The sequence below is a fragment of the Suricata suricatta genome, chromosome 12 (genome assembly GCF_006229205.1).
Source record: "Suricata suricatta isolate VVHF042 chromosome 12, meerkat_22Aug2017_6uvM2_HiC, whole genome shotgun sequence".
In the NCBI taxonomy this organism is placed as follows: domain Eukaryota; kingdom Metazoa; phylum Chordata; class Mammalia; order Carnivora; family Herpestidae; genus Suricata; species Suricata suricatta.
Genome location: NC_043711.1, coordinates 23,895,743 through 23,912,433, shown reverse-complemented (window position 1 = coordinate 23,912,433; position 16,691 = coordinate 23,895,743). Strand labels below are relative to the sequence as shown.

At 39.8% G+C, this 16,691-nt stretch overlaps 1 protein-coding gene and 1 pseudogene across 1 annotated transcript in view; one reads left to right on the top strand and one right to left on the bottom strand.

Moving 5' to 3' along the window:
* ERC2 (ELKS/RAB6-interacting/CAST family member 2) overlaps positions 1-16,691 on the top strand; it is a 916,748-nt gene that overhangs the window by 123,165 nt on the left and 776,892 nt on the right. The gene's annotated exons all lie outside the window — the stretch shown is intronic.
* Positions 14,797-16,162, bottom strand: LOC115274673 (annotated as a pseudogene).

Below are 16,691 nucleotides of genomic sequence, written 5' to 3'. Positions count from 1 at the left end.
TGGTAGTTTCCTATCTATTTCAATCAAAAAGCTGCATCACTAGGAGTATTTATTATTGTTATGGATTCTAACATTGAAGCTTCATTATGCCACTTCCCTGTTGAAGTCTTATAGTTCTTGCATTGCTTAGTGAATTAAGAGAAGTGATACATGCTTTTGTGTTTATAGTATTTTATTGTGTGAATTTCTTCTAAATTGTGATGTCAATAGTAGTATTGCTGGCTTAAAAATCAGGGCAATACAGGCTTTGTGCAGCATTTTTAAAATGGTCTGGGACATTTGGGCTAAAATGTCTGCCAGGTTGAGCTCTGACTGTTTGGAAGAGGGTTTCATCTCTGAGAAGCTGGAGTTCTGTGTTCCTCATGTGAAGGGAGAGACTGGGCAGTGGAGTGGAGATGGCAGGTTTGTAGAATGCAGTGACAAGTGAGCAGCACTATGATTATTGTTAATGCCACCATACCTTTGCTCCCCTTTGCCTCTCTGCTTCTCCAGCCAGCCTTTGGGAGTGTCTGCCTATGTGGGCAATATGAGCTATAGAAAGCACCATCACAAGCCTCCCAGAAGGCCTTGTGCCTGAGATCTCAAACCACTTGTGCGTATGTGGTCTAGGGGTGTGTGATGCCTTGCTTAGGAAACAAATAAATGAACAGGAAGTTTACCTTGTGATGTCAGGGATCCAAATAATTAGAAGCCAAAGGGTTGCAAATAAGGATGTTTCCTTGGTGGAGCAATGTTTTGGAGGCTGAACAAAGGATTCAGGACTGCGGACAGGGTTAGAGAACCTTCTTAGGCATGCCCAAGTGGGATAGTATTTGGTGATTGGTAGCTAGGGGGTCTTATAATGGGATTCATTTACCTTGCTCTTTTCTTTCAGCTTTTTCTTCTAAAAGAGCAATGATCTCATGACCCAAGCTCTTCATAAATAAGTGCTCTTACCTGTGGTGGGTGCTGCAAATGGGAACAAATAAACTCTTCCTAACAGGTAGCTCTCTCTTCTCATGTTTATAGGAAGCTGGGCCCTTTGAGGATTATCTAACAGTGTGCACAACCTCTGCCTTTTCAAAATGGAAGTCTTGGTTCCCAGGGGCTTAGGTCCAGAGTACTCTGTTTTTAATTGGCAGAAATACCCCTTAACGCAACGGTGATGCATTGTGTCTGTTCCCAGAAAGACTTTCATTATGGGTTCCCAGAGCTCATGCCAGCATGGACCAGTTCACCTTAGAATAGCCTTTGTAAGATGGAAGAGAATGGAGTGGGTAGAAAGGAGAAGGTCTCCAATAATAGATCTCATCTTTTTAAAATAAGCATGACCTGTTACATTAAGTATTAATTGCAAATATGTTTCAATTTTTAAATAACATTCAGCTCTTTAAAGATTTACAGTGGCTCATCTAAGCTCAATCAAATAAAATGTAAAAGAAAGGAAAGAATGATCAACTTCTGGGTATTATTCATTATATTAAATTAGATTCATGTTTTTTTCCCCACTAAGAAGTGGGACATTTATTTTTGGACTTACGTACTTTGTATTCTGTTGAAAACTGCATGGAAGTAGAACAAGTCTATCTTGAGAAAAGGTCTCTCTACTTTTGAAATTTTCTTATACGCAACAATAGTTTCAACATTAGTATCATACATATAGGAATAAGGGTAGTATCATATAGGAATAAGGGGCGGCTAATACCTATAAATCTGGCTCATTTGACATAAGCTGTAAAGGAAACTGTTGAGTATTTGAACGTCTGCTTTACAATTAAAAAAAATTCCCTTGGTTGTCTTCTGGATATGAATTTGGTGCCACCTTGTGGGCAATTGTCAGACTATTGTACATGCCATTAAAAGAAAACTTGCCCCTAGGCAATTAATAATGTTCGAAAAATATGCTCTGTAAATTAGTTAGATTAAAAAAATCCAAATGATTTTTTTTATCAATGATTATCCCACTAGGTTTATGCAGTTTCATCTTAGAGGCAAAATTGCTACCTAATTTCAGGAAACATTTGTTTTTTCCTAAGGGATTTTGATACCCTGCTGAGGTACCAGTGCTTTATTACCTGTGAAGCACTTTGGTTATCTGTGTTCTTTAATTAAGGCTTGTGATTTCAACATATCTTAACATGTTTTCTTCTTTTTTTTTTCATTTGAGCTAAGTATTAGGTATCAATATAAATTTTCTTAGTGGCAGTATTTAATGCTGTCTCTCTTTTAGAGAGAAATAATAAAGTCAAGACAGATTACTGCAAATATTGGACATTTATAGGTCTGAGAAGTCTTTAATTTACTTAAATAAAATTTAGGTGCCATGTTTGTACATATTTACCGAATGGTAGGATTAATATAATTTTCATTAAAAGAAAACAAAGAGCACTATGTAAATGCTGTTCTACATCAGGATGCTACTTTTACTAAAGTCCTTTTGGCAGATTCAGAGATGCTGTGGATGTGATTTTTGACCCACTTTACCATGCTTCTCACAAGAGCTGTCTGAAGTGTGTATAAGTGATCTCATTACTCCTCATTTTGTCCATGGAGAAGATGGGGCCAAAGGCATGGGTGGCTTCCTCTGGCTCACAAGGCCTGGGAGTGGTGGGGCAGGATTAGAACCCAGCTCTCAGGACAGCTGGTCTGCTGCTCTTGTCATTAACTGATGCTGTCCCTATTGCCTACATAATAGGGTGACATTTATAAGAAATGAACTTGTGTTTGGGCTGATGGGAGTTTTAGAGATTCAGGCCATTGAGGAGGGGAGAGGGAGAGAGGGAGGGAAGAAGGAAGGAGAAAGGGGGGATATCTTCCTGCTGTCTGTCAGTGGCCTTAGGCAACATATTGCTCTTTCTAAAGGGAAAATTGGTTTCTGTTTTTTCCCCCGAGTAAAGCTTTTCAGAGGTTCCTTTTGTGACCCCTGGTGACCAAGTCCAGATTCCTTTATGTGGCTCTCAGCTCCTTTATGACCCATCTCTCTGGCCTCTCCTGTCAACCTCACCTCACTCCAGCAATGTCAGAGTACTCTTAGCATTCCCCCAAACTCCTTTTCTTACTCCTTACCTTTGCTCAAGTTGGATCCCTCCCCCTTTCCCTTGACCACTTTTTCTCCTCTCTTTTCCCTCCTGAATCCAAAGCATTATGTGAGACTCAGCCAACAGGTCATTCCTCCTAAATCCTCCCGACCCTTCCCTCCCCTCCAATCTGGTTAAGATGCTCCACTTCCATATGACTCTCATAGTGCTGTTTGACTATCTGTTGATATCTATTTTTCTAGTTAGACTGTGACATCCTTAAGAGGAAAATATATTACTTACTTCTTTGTTATTAGAATTGATGAGCACAAAAGCTGACCCATGTTGTCTTCCTGTAGCTGGGAAGGGCAGAATTGAGGTTAATTTGCAGAAATCAGAGCATCAGTGGTGGAACTGGGGACTCAAGGCTTGCAAACCCTCTCGGCTTTTGCTGGCCTCTGCTCCTCTTGGCATGAAGCCTAATTCTCAGGGCCTTGCCTTCTCTTTCTCCAGATCTCAGCCTTCCTTTTGTTTTTCAGCCTTATTTTTCTACTTGCAGACATGACTTCCCCTACAGGGTTGGGGAAAGTGGCTACCAGAAGCTCCAACTCATACTTGCGGCTTGTCAGCCTCAGGGAGAAAGGTGCTTATTTACCCCAATATGTCTATATGGATTTTAGAGAAGCATTTTGGCTCTGTTTGAGTCGTATACCTATCCCTGGATAGGGTCTGGCACTTTTTATATGAATATATATATATATTTTATATGAATATATATATATATATTTCATTTATATATACATCTGTATGTGTATGAATGAATAGTCCATGTGGCATTTCTCCTTGTGTCCCTCATCCCTTGCTTGTACTGATTATAAGCCTTTTCATTCACTTTTCTTCTTTTCATGTCTCAGAAGTGACATGATACAGGACAGGGGCTGACCCTGGGAGTATCCCTTGAGACTGGGATAGAAAGGGTAGACAGTTCTGTCGAGACAGTCCTAGGTGGTGGGTTCATCTGCTCACCTCTCTTGCATCCTCCCTGCCTGTCAGCCCCCGCTAGGATTTTGGCTCAAGTAGACGGGGTTCAGAAAGTCAGAGCAAGCTGCATAAACCACATTCCCCAGTCCTCTGACACTCCTGAAAAGAAGTCATGCATTAGGTGGGTCAGGCAAATTCGTTTTTCAGCTATTGCACAATATCAAAAAATGTGTAAGACTTGTATGAAACATAAACATACAGCTTAATGAATCAATATAACACTCATATAACCATCATCCAGATCAAAAAACATAACCTCAGAAGCTCCATGTTCTCCTTCCTAGTCACAACTCCCTCCCCATGACTCCTCAAAGCAAACCATTACTCTGACTTCATGGTAATTTCCTTCTATTCCTTATTCTTTGACCATCTACATATACATCCTTAAACACTAGAGTTAATTTGCCTGTTTTTGAACTTTATACAAAGCTATACTGTCTAGTCTTATTCTTTTGTGTCTGGCTTCTTTCATTCAGCATTGGATTTGAGAGAGTCATCTTGTTTTGTGGAGTATAACCATAATTTTTTCATTTTTGGCACCATGTGTTATTCTGTTATATAATATACTATCATTTCATCATTTATTTTTCCATTTTACTATTGATGGACATTTGAGTTGTTTCCAGCTTTGGGCTATTATGAATGATACTCCTGTGAGCTTTCTTGTTCTTGTCTCTTAGTGTACCTGGGATGCATTTCAGTTGGGTGCTTTCTTAGGAGTGGAAGTACTGGGGCATGGGGTTAGGTGTGTCTTCACCATTATTTATATGCTATTTTTCCAAAACAGGTGACTAATTTACCAGCAGTGTTTTCTTCCTCTATGTCTTCTAAACTCCAATTTTGGTGGCATCACAGGAACCACAGATAGATAATAATCATAAGTTCCATTTAGTAAGTGCTTACTCTGTGTGAGAATCTATACTAAGTGCTTCATAAATAGTATATTAAGACATTCTCACAACAGCCCTCGGAGATAGGTGAAATTGCCTTTTCCATTTTGCAGATGAGGACCCTGAGGATTGGAGAGAGGTTAAGCAACTTATGTAGAGTCCCATAGAAGTGTGTTCTAGAGCCAGGACCTAAATGTGGTTCTGAGCTCCTTGACTCCCAAACTTGACCTCTTATCTCTATGCTGAAAGGCTGGCATTTACACCTGGTGGTGAGAGTGTGGGAACTGTGGTTTGGCATACTGGACATATGCCTTTCTGGTCTACAGATGTGGGTCAAATCTTATGGCAGTCATTCCTTTAAAGGAAGATCCTATTATCCAGAAGGAAAAAAAATGTGGAGGAAAATGAGGTAGCTGGAGCTTGAGGCATTTACTGAGTCTCCTTTGGTTTATGCACCATTACGGCCAGGCTCAGCTGGGCCTGCCTCATCCTGAGACTTTGCCTCAAGTACTGGTCCATTCAAATTAGTTTTTGGTTTTTTTTGAAGTGTCACAAGATTATGCCTTGACCATATCTCCTAGCCCCCTGTTAATATTCTGAGGTTATAAAAGATCAGTGAGTTTTTCTCATAGGAATTAGAGTAATAAATGATCGATAGATCAGTATTTGGCTTTTCTGTTAAGTTTTATTAGTGATAAGTTGAATCTTAGACCTGTAGAGTAATGATGTTGTATAAATATTATCTAAAGCCTCAGCACTGTTTACATTGACCTCTTCTTCCTTTTAAGCTGCACACTACAGAAGCTTTCTTACTGGCCTGCTGGTATGTCTGCATTCATCACCACACCCCCATCAGTCATCCTGTTACAGCCAATGGGATCTTTAAAAAGACCTAGTCTGCTTATGTTTCTTATCACCAAGGCCTTCTCCAGCCTTGTATTACTCTCCCCTTTTGTTATTGTTCCAACCACAATACTCAGCACTTTTCCATGTGCCAGGCACTGTTCTAATACTCCTATTGTATAGAAATTATTATTTCTATTTTAAATAGGAAGCAGAGAGAGGTTAAGTTACTTGCTCAGGCTCACACAGCTAGTAAATGTCAGGCGGAGCTGGGATTCAAACTCCTGTCCACTAGCTCCGAAGTTCTTACTCTCACTCCCTGCATTAAGTTGTCATTCTTTCCTAGACTTCTCAATGCCCTGTTCCTCTCCTCTGGGATTTTGCACTTGGTGTTCCTTTTATCTGAGATGCTCTTCCCTCTCCCTGCCTCACCTAATAAGCATTTCTCCTCTTTAAGAACCCAGTTTCAGTGTACTTACTTGCTTGACCTACCTGTGAGCTAAGATAGATACTTCTGTTATCATTTTGAAAAAGTACTTGGTACTGTTATAATTACTTGTGGACTGTTTTGCTTCCTTCCCCCTGTAGACTACTCTAAGCTGCATGAGAGCTGAGGCCCACCCCATGCTATTTACCCCAGGTCTCCCATCCTTGGTGCACAACTGCATACTTGAAGTGTTTGTTTATTCAGCGAATGAAAGAATGAATGAATGAAAGGATGGCTCACAGCAGAGTAACAGAGACAGAGTTGTTTTTCTGTCCCAAGATATAGTTTTCAAATAAGTCCTAACTTAAATGAACTCACCTTCTGATTATTGTTTAGATGGCTTTTTTGGTCTGGTGCCCAATTGATCTGGATTTTTATTATTTTTAGTTCCCAATTTACTTTCTTTCAGGCAGTGCCTTCTAATTTACAAGACTCCATTAGCTTAAGGTGTCCTGTCCCATGGTATTGTGTTTCATTTTATGGTTTTTGGGTCATTAATAATGCTTAGGCAGAATGTTCAAATCTATATACAGTGCACACTGAAGCTGCTACCTGTCAGAATATCCCCACACTTTTTTTTAAATAACAACTTTTCAGTTGATTTAAAATACTGCTTTTAGTTATGTACTTTGACAATCATGAGTTCTTTGAGGAGAAATCATGGAAGAATTGCAGGTAACATATATGTGTCTCATGTGGGCCTTTCTATGCTAACTAGAGAGAAAATGGGACCATGAGATGAAATGAGTTTTCAGCTCATTCTTTAATTGTGAGCATGTTAACTAATCTTTTTAGACTACCTAATTGAATAGAGAATCTACCAGCCTTGTAGAAGTCACATTTTTAAACTAATGTGCTAGTATAAATAACTTCCATCTCTAAATACGTAGATCTTTATGGTCCAATCCTGTAAAATTTGCCATAAAAATTTTTTAAATTTAGAATTTTTTGAGATATTTTTATCATCAACTTTATAATCAGTGTGAATTAGTGTGGCAACTTTTCAGATGTTTTTAGCTATTTTAATAAGTTTATCAGGTAGTGTTTTTTTTCCCCTTATGCGATATTTCTTAAGGATTCTAACTTAATATTACATGTTTATGGTTGTTAGAGATACAAAGAAGTCAGGATAGTTTTAGTTGCACCATGGACAACCAAACCAAATCAGCCTATAAAAAATGGGAATTTATTGTCTTACCATAGCTGGGAAGGGCAGAATTGAGGCTAAATTGCAGAAATGGGGTCATCAGTGCTAGAGCCAGGGTCTCTAGGCTTCCAGAATTCTCTCTGTGCTATCATTGGTCTCAGCTCCTTCTGGCCTTTGGCCTCATTCTCCAGCCCTTGCCTTGTCTCTCTTCATTCATAGCCTTCCTTCCCTCTGCTGGTTGGCCTCCTTTTGTTCTCCTGCAGACGTGGCTTCCTTCATGTGGCTGGATGCCCCCCCAGTGCTTTAGAAGGCAATTTCTCACACTTTGGCATTTGTGGCATGTTGGGAGGTAGTACTTCTCTCCCTGAATATCCCCATATCTGTTTTAAGGGAAGGACTTTTACTTTGCTCGGTTCATATCCCCTCTCTCTGTACAGTCTCTGTGTCTGGTCAGGGGACTGTGAATGACTGATAGCCCCATCAGAGCCAGGAGGAGGGAGCATTAATTAGCCAGAACAAAGGGGCACCATTGCTTGAAGAAGAAGGACAAGAACATCTAAGGGAATAATGAAACCATGGTTTCCTTACTTCACGAGTGGTTGCTGTTGAAATTAAATAAACATTTGGGTGATTCCTCTGTGTCAGACACTATGCTACCTGCCCAGGGATTCAAAGACTAAAAGTGAGTTAAATGGCATAGATTATAGTGTGAGGGAGTGGGTTAAATGTAACAAAAAGTCTCCTGACAGTGACTGGAGTTCTGTTTTGTAATGTGTGTCATCTTATTCTTTAGAATTTTCTGTTTTGTTGTGTTTTAATGAATTGTCACTTTTCTAGGGTGATTTGACTATTACAGATATCATAAATCAATTTCCTGAAAAGTGAATACAGATTTTAAAATTTATTCATTCAGAAAGTTCCCTTTTTTTCCTGATAATTAAAAGAATGTATGTTCATTTGGAAAAGACACAGTATAAAGGAGAAAATGAAAAATAATTCTAGTAGCCAGAGATAACATCTTGGTTAGCTACCTAGCATTTTGGAGCATATATGTCCTTACGTTCTTTTATGTACATATATGTAAAGATAAAATAGTTTGTCTATTAATTTTTTAGACAAATTGGCAATACTATTTATACAGTTTTGAATCTGGGTTTTTATTTGTGTTTTATTATGAACATCTTCCCTTACCATGAAATATATGTGAGAGATAGGTTTTTTATTATTCTCTGCCTCACAGTCCACCAAACGCTGAACCACAGTTTATTTAACTATTCTTCCAGTATTGCACATTGAAATTGTTTGCTAAATTTTGTTAGCATGAGAAATGTAAAGAATGTGCTGGCACCTAAATTATTGTCTGCCTTTCAGATGATTTCCTTGCATTTTGTTCTTAGGAGTATACTTAGGAGATCAAAGGAAAGATACACATTTAAGTCTCTGGAACCAGATGGCCACCCTGCCCTTCAAGAGGTTGTTTCAGGTTACGTTCTTACCAGCTGTAGAGGAGAGAGAGCCTATGAGTGTAATGGCCTGTCTCTAACAATTATTAGCTCACGTGTACAGGTAACTAATTTTATCCTATCCGTGAGAGGATACTATGTGTGAACTAACTGTGACCATGTGTTGGATACTGGAAAAGGCTCTGGCAGCATGAACTGAAGGTCTTAATTTTTAAGTGAGAAATATACGCAGGAATTCCTCCAAATGATTCATTTTTGGTTCTATTTTTACTGTTAAAGCCAAGTAAATGGAAAGTACAGTGTCCACATCTTTTTTTTCTTTTCTTTTCTTCCTTTTCCTTTTGTTTCTTCCTCTTTGTCTCTGTCTGTCTCTCTTTCAGAATAAAAGAGCCTCTTGTTTATCCTGTTGGGTCTGATTCCTAGGAGTGCAACTGTAGGATCAAAGGGTGTCACAGTCAGTTGAGGCTGCTATAACAGAATACCACAGACTGGTGGCTTATAAACAACAAAAATTATTTCTCAATTCTGGAAGCTGGAGGTCAGGGTCTAGTGAGATCTCTGGCTCCAGGTTGCAGATGGCTGTTTTCTTGTTTCATCCTCACATGGCAAAGAGAAGGGGCAAGAGAGCTCTCTGGGGTCTCTTTTATCGGGGTACTAATCCCATTCATGAGTGCTCACCCATTATGACCTAATCACTTCATAAAGCCCCTTCTTCCTAATGCCATCACATTGAGGGTTAGATGTCAACATGTGAATTTTGGAGAGACACAAACATTCAGTCTATAACAAATAACAATAGTTTCCATTGTTGACCAACAAAAGCAGTGAAGTCTGATGAGAAGGACCCCAAAGAGAAGGTTATAGCCCTCAATAAACTGGAAGTATGGTTTAAGAAATAAAATCTATTCTTTTACTCAGCAAATATTTATTGTGCACCTATGCTGTGGTAGTATGTTGCTATGTGTAAGTAATTGGGCCAGGAATGGATTTGACTCTGAGATATTGGGTTTTGTGTCCCACCCACTTATATGATGAAAATGATTCCTGATGTGAAATTATGGATGAAGTGGAAGGAACAATGGCTTGGAATCAGGCCTATCTGGGTAGAAATCCTGGATATGCTGGGTGCTGTTGCACACATTACTTCACCTCTGTAAGTCTCAGTTTTCTCATTGGGAAATCTAGCCAACTCACAAGAATGTTAGGGGTAAACATAATGATTCCAGTTACTAGTACATTGATGGCATCAGTAGGTGTTCAATAACTTGTAGCTGTTGTTATTTTTGTTATTATTATTGTTATGATGATGACAGAGTTATAGGAGCTTGGATGCTTTGACAGTAGTTCCTAATTCCTCCCTAATCATCTTTGCTTACAGAGCAAAAGCAACTCCATGCATTAAGGTGTGTACATGAATATGTGTGTGCATGTGTGTGCACTATATATACATCTCCTTTGGAATCACTCCCCAAGGTCTGTGTCAGAAGGATTCTTATAGATGGCTGTTGGATACCCATCCTCCCTGCTTTGCTTCCAGAGCTCTGAATGCTCCTCAGGGTGGAGGCATATGACAGTGAACTTCTCAATGAACCTTCAGCATGAAATCAGGCCTTGCATAATCTGCACTTTGATCTATAGTGGCTGGGAGTGGGGTGCCTGGCTCTGAAAATCTAGATGTGAAGATTCTTCCTCTCCATCCTCATGGCTTTTTGGGTCCAGAAAGCAAGCCTTGGTTATGGGGGAGAGTGAGGAGATGATGTGCCTCAAAGCCACATGTCCACAAAATACTATCTGGATTAGGAATGGCAGTGGGATGGCTACTAGAGTATGATTCTACCAGCTACTACCTCACATGTTTAAGTTCTTGGTGCTTTTATGTTCTCTTGCACTTCTCCCCGCCCCCAGCACTCCCAACAGATCAAATACTGATTTAAAGTATGTCTGAACATCCTAGTATGTACAAACCTCAGAGCCTTTTGGGTGGTAGAAACTTAGTTCTAGAAGCTCCTAAGTTCAAGAACTGTTAATTTGTTGGAATATCATTCCTGTGTTTAAGAAAAAAGATATTTGTTGAAATAGTAAGAAAGACTTTATTCAGGATTACTGCAATAGAGGCATTAGAACAGAGGAAAGGGATTGGGTTCAGCTCCTATTACAGCAAAGACAGCTGTGCATTATAGCCATTGAGCAGAGTGAGGGGCTCAGTGAATGGAAAATTACTAAGGAAAGACATCAGGGGTAAGGTGATTCTTATTAAACTGACCTAACAGGATTCTTGCAAAAAGGCAGGTCAAGGATTAGGCATTAAAGGTGTGGGATGAGGAACATCACCAGATATCTAGGGTTGGGGATTTACTCTGAATGGACAAGATTCTTGCTACAACTGGGCTCTGCAGGTTTGGCAAGGACAATAGAGAGGCCTAGTTGAGGTCTAGTCAACAGGAGGGCTAAGAGACGCCTAACTAAAATTTGGTCCAGGTGAAAGTCTTTGTCACTGCCATGATTAGAATGAAGCACAGGTGACAAGTGAGAAATGAACATATCACTTCCTCCAAATGATTCATTTCTTGTTTGCTGTGCAACCTTAGGCAGGTGACTTGGCTGGTAGATCCTGAATCTCTTTTGAGAAAATGGACCAAATGGTACCTTGCTCATAAGGAAAGCAGTGAGCATCCAATGAGATAACACACAGGAAGGACTTGTCCCAGTGTCTGTCCTAAAGTAAGGGCTCAGTAAACGATGTTAATATTGTAAGCTGGGGACTGTAATCAAGTTTTGATCCAGTAAACTTAGTGATCTTTTCTCATCTATAAGTAACATGGAAGATGTGGTTTAGTGAAAACTGATTTGGGCTGAATGTCTGAATAGCTGGATTTAAAATCTGACTCCACCAATGTTTTGCATCCTTTAAGCCTTAGTTTCTTATCCATAAAATGGGACAATATCCTGTTCCTTGCCTGTCCCATAGGTTGGATGAAGTGAGAAAATATTATGTAAAAGTACTTGGGAAACTTAGGATGACTATATTTAGCACTTAATAAGAATTTATCTAATGTTTCTTATAGTCCTGTGATTAAGTCTCAGTCTGTGAGTGAGCCTGTGCCCCTGGGCTGTCACCTTCACTAGGGCTTCTCAGTTTTGTTTTGCTTTTCCCCCTTAGGAGAGACAAGAAGCCTGGGGAGAGCTGGAGTTAGATGTTTCTCTTCCCTTAGTTAGGTTCTGGTAAAATATTTTCTTTTGAAATTTTTTTAAGTTTCCATATTTATTTTGAGAGAGAGAGAGAGAGGGAGCATGCGCGTGTGCACACAAGTGGGGAAGGGGCAGAGAGAAGGAAAGACAGAATCTCAAGCAGGCTTTACACCATCAGCGTGGAGCCCAGTGCGGGGGCTCGAACCCACAAACTGTGAGATCATGACCTGAGTTGAGATCAGGAGTCAGGTGCTTAACTGACAGCACCACTCTGGGTGCTCTAAAATAGTTCCCTTTGAAAGTAGACCTTGTTGAAAAAAACAAAATGCCTTGGGAATATTTCAAAGTAACTGCCTTCCCCATCCCTCTGTGGGAAGAACCAGGTATTTTTCTTCCATCTCCACTGTGAGCTCTGTGAGGAGTAGGGCTCCTAAGGTAAAACACCTGAATGTGTGGGGCTCACCAAGATTGCCCACTCTGGAGGCTTTTTTTTTACTACTTAAAAAAGTTAAGATATAAAATCATAGTATTTTTCTTGCTTTGTTCCCATCAGTCTGTAGTTTGGATATAGAAAGATGATTAGCAACTGTTTAAATAATTTATTTAGAATAAATAATAGCTGATAATAGCTGGTAGCAAAAGTATAACCATTTTGTGGTTATAGCCAGATCCTTCTGCACAAGTGTGTAGTTAGTTCAAAAAGACAAAGGAAGTGATAAAAAAAAAACAACTGTCATTTGTCTTTGGCTCTTTTGGAGGAAGCCAGGTAGGAAAGTGGTGGATATTTTACTAAACAGAAAATAGTTTCCACCTCAGAATATGGTAGATCTTCAAAGATCTTCAAAGTTTACCAAAAGCTAGAAAGTCATAGAAGCCATTTGGCTTGCTTTATTTTTTTTTATTTTTTAATTAATTAGTTTTGAGAGAGAGAGAGGGAAGGGCAGAGAGAGAGAGAGACAGAGAGGGAGAGAGAATCCCAAGCAGGCTCCATGCTGTCAGCACAGAGTCCCACGTGGGGCTCAAACCCATGAACCATGAGATCGTGACCTGAGCCAAAAGCAAGAGTTTGATGCTTAACTGACTGAGCCACTGAGGTGCCCCCAATGGCATACTTTAAAATATCAGTTATTTAAACAGTCATTGCTTTGGTAGGTCTTTTAAACTTTTTTTTAATGTTTTTTATTTATTTTTGAGAGACAGAGATTTATGCTTCTCAGTTATATGCTGGTTAGATAGCATGCGTAGGGGAGGGTCAGAGAGAGAGGGAGACACAGAATCTGAAGCAGGCTCCAGGCTCTGAGCTAGCTGTAAGCACAGAGCCCAACGCAGGGCTTGAACCCACGAACCACGAGATCATGACTTGAGCCGAAGCTGGGCGTTTAACCAACTGAGCCACCCAGGTGCCCCTTAAACTATTTCTTAAAAGTACCACTGTGCTGAACGATTTTATTTATTTTTATTTATTTATTATTTTTTAAAAAAATTTATTTAATTTTGAGAGACAGAGAGAGACAGTGTGAGCAGGGGAGGGTCAGAGAGAGAGGGAGGTACAGAATTTGAAGCAGGCTCCAGGCTCTGAGCTGTCAGCACAGAGCCTGATGCGGGGCTTGAACTGACGAACTGTGAGATCATGACCTGAGCTGAAGCTGGTCGCTTAACCAACTGAGCCACCCAGGCGCCCCTGTGCTGAATGATTTTAATTGTTGGACATTTAGTATAACTGAATTTCTTTTGATTTATGCTCTAAATAAAGTTAGGTTAAAAGGGTAAAAGATAAATTTTTAACTTTCCTCCCAATTTATACTTAATCTGTTTATAAGAAAATCTTTTAAATATCAGAAGTCTACTTACGATGTTGTAATTTTCAAAAAGATTTTGCTTTTAATTAAATTTTCAGGATCTCTAAGTGTCTTATTATTGGAAAATAAAAGAACATATCCAAAGGTGGGGAGAAAACTGGAACATATCTAAGCTTCAGTGTCCATGGACTTGTTCATTGCTCTTCCTGCTCTTCCACTTTTTCTTTCTTTCTTTTTTTTTTTTTTTAATATTTTTTAACATTTTTGTTTTTATTTTTGAGAGAGAGAGAGACAGTGTGAGCGGGGGGGGGGGGGGGGGGGGGGTCAAAGAGAGAAGGAGTCACAGGATCTGAAGACAGGCTCCAGACTCTGAGCTAGCTGTCGGCACAGATCCCGGCGCAGGGCTCGAACCCATGAACCGTGAGATCATGACCTCAGTCGAAGTCAGAGGCCCAACCAACTGAGCCACCCAGGCGCCCCAAGCTGATCATCTTTAAAGTCTCAAAAAGCCACATACAACTAAAACACAGAAAATTAATTGAAGTGAAAGAAGTTCTGACATAATTCTTCCCCATGTTATATGTAATCATAGGAAGAATCATTGCACTAATTATCCACATACTGAAGGTAACAAGAGATGTTTAGTATTGAATGCAAATTCAAATGTGTATCTATAATAATAGATCAAAGTAAAAGTATATCTACATTTTCTAAAAGGAATAAGTTTGCAAATACTGTATTCTTCAATGAAATAAGAAAGTAGATCAAGAATAAAATGTCGGATAGTCTCATCAAGCAGGCCACCTTTCAGGTAGTTTTTACATTTTCTACACATGTAACTGAACCGTTTGTTATTATTCTAGAGCCAGTATTTGTATTTACAGAGCTGGCAAATCAAAGCGTAACAAATCATCATGTATCAGGATTGGTAAGAATACCAGGTGTTATTTCACAACCGCCACTACGTGTTTCTTCTTCTCTGACACGATCGATACAGATCCAGGCTTGCTATGTTTGAGACGGTCCACTTCCTTCCGTCGATGAGCTTCTTTCATGATGCGCTGTTCCTGAATCTGGCTGTAGATGGATTTTGGTGGATGTCGGTGACGAGTGATGCGCGCTTTATTTGAGGATGGTGTTGAAATTTCTCTTTCAATTTCTGGTTATAATCGTTGGCTGCTTTTTCTCGTGATGTAAGCACACCCAACTTTTCAGAAGCATTAGCTTTACACAGACGAATATTCATTTCATCAGATCCACACATAATGTATTTGCTGTCTGAAGTCCATTTTACACAGATAACATGTTGCATTCTCTTTGTGTGATAGACTTCCCTGCTTCTACTCTTGTCCAAAGGAAAGATTCGAATGGATTTGTCAAAACTAGCAGACGCAAACTCCTTCCCAGTGGGGGAATAGTCCATATCGAGCACCGCAGATACATGATCCATATGGACCATTACAGGAGTGTCCAGTGCACGCATATCGAAAGTATATAAATTGTAATCCTCATTAGCTGCAGTAAAAATGAAAGCTTCCATAGGGTTCCAACAAATTGTGTTTGTTCTCATATCTAAGATGACCTTTTTCAGGGGAGTAGCTTGCCTCATGTCATATAGTACTATATTCCTGTCAGAAGCACAACTTCCCAAGAGAAATGTCTGGATTGGGTTAAATTTAACACTACTTATGCTGTCGAGTCCCCAGGTCATTGAACATACTGGACTTGTTCTTTGTTCATCCCAAATGTCCACTTGCTGCCAACGTGTGGCAAAAACAGCTTCTTTCCAGTGATGATCAATCCCCGTATACACTGTCTTTCCTAATATTGAATGCAATGGTTCCTCTTCTTCTCCATAACCTGGTCCGTCCATTTTCCACTGCTTCACAGTTTTATCATCACCAACAGTAAAGAAAGAAGTCCCACAAAAGCGAGTACATATTCCTCGTACAAAACCCTCATGTGCTTGTATCGTACAGATACATTTTCGTTTAGTCAAGTTCCAAATTCTAACCTCTCCATCACAAGCCCCGGAAAGGACCGTGGCCAGGCATTTTGGGTGCTTTGTCAAGCAATTGACTCCATCTTGGTGACCATCCAGGGAAGCAAGGAATGGTTTTGCAAATACCCGTTCCAATTTGGTAGCATTTAAAGCTCTTACGTATTCTCATGGAACCTCAAAAGGATGTAAGGTAGGATCATAGTTTCTTGGAACTATTTGTAAGTCCAGCTTGGTTTCGCGGACATAGTTGTCTGGGTTCCGGCTCAGCATTTTCACCTTCATTTCAGCTGCTAGGTGTCTCCGAGCCTTTCTTCCAAGTTTGGGTTACCTTCACCTCTTCCACTCTTTCTTGAATTACTTTTAGAATGCTAGTGGCTGGGGCTGCATCCTTGACGAAGCAGTTTTCAGAGAAGATGCTCCTGTACTTTTCCAAGCACCAAATCTAGGGTTCTTTCTCTCTCTTCTCACAAAGTCTACTTATTCTTATTCAAATTCAGTGTCAGGTGGTGATGAAGAGTTCAGCTTCTGAGATCACACTTGCTGGGTTTCATTCTGGCTCTTAGTCTTCAGCATGTGACCCTAGATGTTTACTTGACCTCTTTCTACTCCAGTCTCCTTGTCAGTGAAACAAGTACAATGATACTACCTTCCTCTTTGAGTGGTTGGGAGGATTAAATAGAGTAATTCAGGTGGAGGCCTTGCTAGAGGATTTGGTGAATGTTAGTTGATGCTATTATTATGTTACCATTCCCTTTTCTTTTTTGTTCCTCTCCTTTCTCACTTCTGTGCCTTTACATAGACTATTCTGAAAATTCCCGTTTGTACCTTCTCCTT